This window comes from Gymnoscopelus braueri, assembly GCF_963280865.1.
Source record: "Gymnoscopelus braueri genome assembly, chromosome: 8".
NCBI lineage: Eukaryota > Metazoa > Chordata > Actinopteri > Myctophiformes > Myctophidae > Gymnoscopelus > Gymnoscopelus braueri.
Genome location: NC_137609.1, coordinates 54,950,993 through 54,957,989, shown reverse-complemented (window position 1 = coordinate 54,957,989; position 6,997 = coordinate 54,950,993). Strand labels below are relative to the sequence as shown.

At 41.5% G+C, this 6,997-nt stretch overlaps 1 pseudogene across 1 annotated transcript in view; it reads right to left on the bottom strand.

The window, feature by feature from the left end:
* LOC308090954 (magnesium transporter NIPA2-like) overlaps positions 1–6,272 on the bottom strand; it is a 47,992-nt pseudogene extending 41,720 nt beyond the window's left edge. Inside the window, exons 1-3 of the transcript XR_013935101.1 lie at positions 5,923–6,272; positions 3,565–3,675; positions 481–669 (exon numbers count right to left, since the gene is read on the bottom strand). The product of XR_013935101.1 is annotated as a magnesium transporter NIPA2-like (transcript). The remainder of the gene's footprint in view (positions 1–480; positions 670–3,564; positions 3,676–5,922) is intronic.
* Between the last annotated feature and the right edge of the window lie 725 nt (positions 6,273–6,997).

The window sequence follows — 6,997 nt, the reverse complement described above, 5'->3', positions numbered from 1 at the left end:
GCAGAGACCACTATGCTTATCCCATTTAGAACCTGAGGCCGATTCGAAAAAAAAAACGATTCGAAAAACTTCAAATATGTAATGTATGTTGCTATAATACTGTACATAGACACAGGAACCCCGGAAGGGGAAGGGTCCCGTCCTTTAAGGTATAGATACAAATAGGGGTTCCCGCCGCAAAAAGGAGTAGTTCACACAAAATAATGACTTATTTTCTATAAATCATTGTTTGGGTTTTTGTCGCATTCCTAAGCCAATAATAACTCCGCCGGCCATCACATTATTGGCTTAGGAATGCGACAAAAATAAAATAAAATCCCCACGTCTTCGAGGCCTCATAGGCTGTGTAATTGATAAAAAATAACGATTAATTTTGGCCTGGGTTCGGGGGGTTTGGCCGCATCCGTCAGACTCCACTTCTCACGCCCCAAGTTCTAAACCACGAGTAACACTACAAAAGTACAGTATAACTCCACCCACTTGCTCTGGTTTGTCCGTTGGAGGCCAATCGGAGCAGGGCTTTCTTCTTGAGAATGACGCTCCCGCCAATCAGGAAGGCCGACAGTATGGCCAGGCTAAGCCCCACCCAGAAGTTGTAGTTGGACCATCGGTCGGCGTTGCCGGGCAGGTCTAAGCCGTGGACGTCTGTGGTGTTATTGACCAATGGACCTGCAGGACAGGGGAGGAGGAAATAATAATATAGGCTTCACATTTTGATGGGATGCAGACATATCTAACTGTATCACATACTGCAGGTTAGCCTGGGATCAATACCTTTTTTCGGGTTTATGATCCGGACGGGAGCAGAAGCAACCCTACGTCACCACGTGCGTCATCCGCGTCATCAGGCGGCCGGAACCCGCAAGCCACACCCCAAAATAACTCCGGCCGCGATCAAGGGCATTGTAATAGGGCCTACCTAATAAAATCCTTGATGCTGCGTAGTTTAGCAAATTTTTTAAATATAAATGTGAGTGTACTTTCCGGATACTATTTAGCGTCTGTCTACCTTTGTTATCCCACGGGGAGATTCTGTTCCATTTAAAGAGGGATTGGGGAAACAAACAGGGGGAACCAAAACAAAGCGGCTCCGCAAAACCGGAAGCCGCAACACCCGGACGCCAGAAGCGTTGTTTTCAGTAGGCGTGGCCTAGACCGGATCACACAAAACCGTACATTTACGGTTTTGCAAAAAGTGGCGTTGAGTGCCAACAATAAAAAAAAAACGTATATATATACGTGAAGTGGTCTTTTTGTGGTTTAATAAACGGTCGCGCTGTTTTCTGTAAATTCCGACATCGGGTTCCCTTTCCACTCACTTCCCACTCACCCGGATGCAAAATTAGCAGGTTCAGTTTCCGGTTTTCGGTTTTAGCTTGAAAAATGTGATTTTTAGGCCAAAACACGTTTTTTTCACACGGTATAAAAAAACTAACGGAGAGCTCCGGTTATATTTTCTTTACTCTGGACGACGAACAGTTATCGTCGTTGTGTTTACCAACGATCTGAAACCCCATCATAAGCTAAGCTAAGATGGCCAGCGGTGAGGGCCGTGAAATAGGAACGCTACAAACGGATATGACGTCTGCAGCCTGTTTGGGAGGAGCAGAGGGAGAGAACGGAGAGAGAGAGAGAGATAAAAAACGTAACTCTTTGAGTGCTGGTCGATCCGTCGTGTGTGTTTATAAACACAGCCAGACAAACGATTATAATGGATGTAACAATTCTGTGACCGGGTTGAAAAGGTTATAAAACACGAATATCGCTGGCACTGGATGAGTATTATTATGAATGTACTCTGGCACCGAATGTGTTAATAACGAATAGCAGGCTTTTTCCTCCGAGGTGTAAAGACTGGCGATGCGAGGGTTAACTGCAGGTAGGGCTGTCACCATTACACCTTTAACCCATTAAGACCTGAGAAGATTCTAGAAATGTCTTCTAAATCCTAACAATATTTTGAAAGAAAAACCCAAAACATTTTTCCTCGATTTTTCAAAAATAGCAGATATACAAGCTCATAGCGCGGCACTCAGTGCCGCGCTATGAGCTTGTATATCTGCTATTTTTGAATAGCCAAAGAAATCTAAAGTGACACAGATTTGTTCCAGGTATCAATGGGTTAAGTTGACGATTTATTGTCACTCAAATAATTACGATTAACGATTTAATTGTCTGTTTGGCCGTTTAACATTAGAACACATGAAGCCTTTTAGGCTTCAAAAAAATGCACTGGACAGATAGGACAAATAACTGAAATATACAAAGAAATGACTGACAATTTAATAATACTATTTTATACAGGTAAAAATAGCAGAAATAGCTGATCTACAAGCTTAAGTGACGCGTTGTAAGCTTGTAGATCTGCTCGATTTTCTATTTTTACTTGGCCCGCTCTTTTTTCCCCTCTACACCAAACCTTTTTGCCAAAAATAGCCGATCTGCAAGCTCACAACGCCTCGCAGTGCGAGGCGTTGTGAGCTTGTAGATCTGCTATGTTTGGTTAAAGTTCTCCTCAGAATAGGGATGCTATAGAGTTTTCAAGTGGTTCATAAAAAAAAAAGAAAAAAAAGTCATATCACACAAAGATTTGGCAGACTCCCTATAGTAGCTCTGAGGACCCCCTAGGGGTCCCGGACCCCCTGTTGAAGACCCCTGACATACTGTATCTATACACCAATCCACAGACGTGCTGCCTGTAGGCAGCCATTGCTGCGGTGTCACCGCTCCGCGGACGCGACACCGCAGCAATGGCCGCCTACAGGCAGCGCATCTGTGGATTTGTTGCGAACGCAGCGGAAGTGGAGCTTACTATGAAACCATGCTTGGCTTGTGTGTGTGTCTGCGATTCTGTGTGTCTGTGTGCACTGCCTATGTGCAGCTGTGTGCAGCCAAGTAAATGTCCAATATAGACGTACCATACATCAAATGAAAGCTCTTTGAAAACTGAACACACCTGTCAAGGTTGCGTTTAAGCCCGCCCCTTGCCCCGGAAGCCACGCCCCGGAGAAGGCTCCTAAAAACTCCCCATTGAAACCCCATGTTAAATGAAAAGTGCCCGAATCGCTCTGAAACTTTTTCTACCCCCCCTAAGTGGGGGTCTACGAACGAATATTTCGGGCTCGGATTTTGGCTCCGCCCCCCGGAAGTGGGTGAAACAGGCACTTCAAACACTTTGTTGAATTGTTCAAAAACATTCAAAGTTTTTTTTTTGTGAATTCGTATTTTTCTAAGATGCTCCTTTTAATGCAGATTTTTTTGTATTTTTTGTATTTTTATGTTACTTTGTTTTTTAATAAAAAAAATCATATTTTTTTTTTTTTTTGCGTTCGCTTCCCGCGTTCGCGCGTCTTACTTGTGATAGAAGTGATGCAACTACAACAGCGCTCACTCAGTCGTCATCAGTGGGCGTTGTACTGCACAACGTAACAGCGTCGCATAACGATGCGTTGTGAGCTTGTAGATCTGCTATTTAGATTACAACTTGTTGTTGGGTCCTCAGCCAAATGTGGGGTTTGTAGGGGGTCTGTGTTGTATAGGCGTCTGTTGTGAAGGTGGTCTCACCTGACGTGTGGGTGTCGTTGTAGGGGTCTGTGTTGTAGGAGTCTGTGAAGGTCGGCCCACTGATCACGCACACTACAGTCTGAGAACCACATCTCAATGAAACCACAGAACCTGGAGAGAGAGAGAGAGGTTTAGTGTGACATGACCAGAGAGAGAGAGATGACCAGAGAGAGAGAGATGACCAGAGAGAGAGAGAGAGAGAGAGAGAGAGAGAGAGAGACCCATCAGTCAGATGGTCCTGGCGCTGAACAGACCAACTGCAGCCCCTATAGACAATCCTAACAATAACCAGCCTACGAACAGTGACATCACTCCCCGACAAATCTGACCCAACCAAATTATTAATCAACAGCAGGGGCGTAGCCATGGGTGGCCCACCCATAGAGGGCTGGCCCACCCAATCGATTTTGCAAAAAATGGGATTTGTTTTTGTAAAAATAATTTATAATTAATTTTTGGATAAAAAAAAAATCTGTAAAATCAGGCAAAAATATGAATTAAATAACATAACCCTAAAACTGAAATAAAGTAACAAAAAAAACGTATATTTCTACTGCGTCATTAAAGCGATGTTTTTCTATTGGCACGTTTGACCCTCAAGGTTTCAGCCTCCAGGAAGAAACTCAAAATAGTCAGAGCTACATAAAACACCATAAAAACACCACCAGGGGGCTTAATGAAGTTCTATCAACCTCATAGACACATGTTAAACTGAAAAAGTGCAAAACCATGGCACCACCTCTTTAATGTCTATCTGGCCCTAAACAGACAATACACCGTGGCAGAATATTTGAGCACGGTGACTGATAACAAAGTGAGAAAAACCTTAACAACGTACAGACTCAGTGAGCACAGCCTAGTCATGGAGAAGGGCCCATATAAACAACAAAACCTGTCTGCCCAGAGAGGACAGGCTGTGCTCTCACTGTGGTCAAGGAGTGGGTGGAGACAGAGCTCCACCTTTTCACTGCATGTGACAAATATAAACACATAAGAGAAGATTACTATCCTAAATTCACAAACATAACAAAAACAAAGCTACAGTTTGACTCTATCCAGGCTATCCCCTACGTATTAGGTGAGAAAGCCCAATGTTCAAGGTTGACAACAAAATATGTATCAGTCACAACATGAGGGACAATGGGTGAACACTATAAGTCTACTACAGTTAATAGACCTCGTCTTGTTTGTATTTATTTGTTTTGATTCTGAATATGTATTATTATTTTGTATCATAATGTATGTAATGCTTTGGCAATATAAGAATGCTTGTCATGCCAATAAAGCATATTTGAATTGAATTGACAGAGACAGAGACAGAGACAGAGACAGAGACAGAGACAGACAGTGAGAGATAGAGACAGGTAAGTCCGATGCATTCTTAGTGCGGTGGCCAGTACTCTCTTTCCAGAACTCATTTTAGTTGATGATTAATTCTCATACAAAATAATTATTACTATAATGATTGTGTTTTTTTTCCATTGAACATAGGAACGTATACATGTAAATGACATTTCTGTTTGCCTTCCAGGCTTTGTGATGGAAAATGACTGCAGGGAAGATAATATGACCTAAAAATAAATGACTGACAAGAGACAAACGGAGCCAATAATCAAACTAAACTATTCTGATCATAGTAACAGACCTAGTCATCTAGGATGGCATGAAGATACAGTACACATAGAGACACAAGATATACACAGAGAGACAGACAGAGAGACAGACAGACAGACAGACAGACAGACAGACAGACAGACAGACAGACATACAGACAGACAGACAGGAGGGTTCAGGTATATTGACAGACAGACAGACAGACAGACAGACAGACAGACAGACAGACAGGAGGGTTCGTATCATATTGACACTGTCAACAAGCCACAGGGTGTCGACTAAACACATGACTTCACTGGCACTGCTCTCAGCATTAAAGGGCTAATTCACCCAATAAATGACTTTATTTCTATCGCTTATCTATAAATATGCTTTGATGTCCAGGTATGTAACACATGGAACCAAATGGACCCTTACAGGTCTTTAACTCTGAGAGTGTACAAATGGAACCAAATGGACCCTTACAGGTCTGCAACTCTGAGAGTGTACACATGGAACCAAATGGACCCTTACAGGTGTGTAACTCTGAGAGTGTATAGATGAAACCAAATGGACCCTTACAGGTCTGTAACTCTGAGAGTGTACACATGGAACCAAATGGACCCTTACAGGTGTGTAACTCTGAGAGTGTATAGATGAAACCAAATGGACCCATAAGGGTCCATTTGGTTTCATCTATACCCTCTCAGAGTACAATGTGTGTGTAAAACTATTGAAACTATTGAAAACATGCATGTTTCTCACCGTTAGCGCAGGAGTCCTCAGTCAGCTGGTGATGCTGCATGTTGTGTTGTTTATCACAACAAACCACACATCAGAAACTACACGCTCATCACGCACCGATCCGTCCCATACTTAATAGATCCGGTATAAAAACTGTAAAAATCTGGTATTAAACGGTATAAATCCAGGTATTAATCCATATACATTCGGTATTAAACAGTATAAATCCGCTATTAATCCATATAAATCGGATATTTAACGGTATAAATCCGGTATTAATAGAGATCCTGTATTAAACGGTATAAATCCGGTATTAATAGAGATCCTGTATTAAACGGTATAAATCCAGTATTAATAGAGATCCTGTATTAAACTGTATAAATCCAGTATTAATAGAGATCCTGTATTAAACGGTATAAATCCAGTATTAATAGAGATCCTGTATTAAACGGTATAAATCCAGTATTAATAGAGATCCTGTATTAAACGGTATAAATCCGGTATTAATAGAGATCCTGTATTAAACTGTATAAATCCAGTATTAATAGAGATCCTGTATTAAACGGTATAAATCCAGTATTAATAGAGATCCTGTATTAAACGGTATAAATCCAGTATTAATAGAGATCCTGTATTAAACGGTATAAATCCAGTATTAATAGAGCTCCTGTATTAAACGGTATAAATCCAGTATTAATAGAGATCCTGTATTAAACTGTATAAATCCAGTATTAATAGAGATCCTGTATTAAACGGTATAAATCCAGTATTAATAGAGATCCTGTATTAAACGGTATAAATCCAGTATTAATAGAGATCCTGTATTAAACTGTATAAATCCAGTATTAATAGAGATCCTGTATTAAACGGTATAAATCCAGTATTAATAGAGCTCCTGTATTAAACGGTATAAATCCAGTATTAATAGAGATCCTGTATTAAACGGTATAAATCCAGTATTGTGGCTCGGTGCCGTATGACCTCTCTCTGTGTCTTCATAGTCTGAACTAAACACAGAGTGATGTGATCAACCTCACAGGCTGCACCTGCGTGGCCCCTCCCCCCTGCCCTGAGGGGACCACACAGGTGTGAGTGT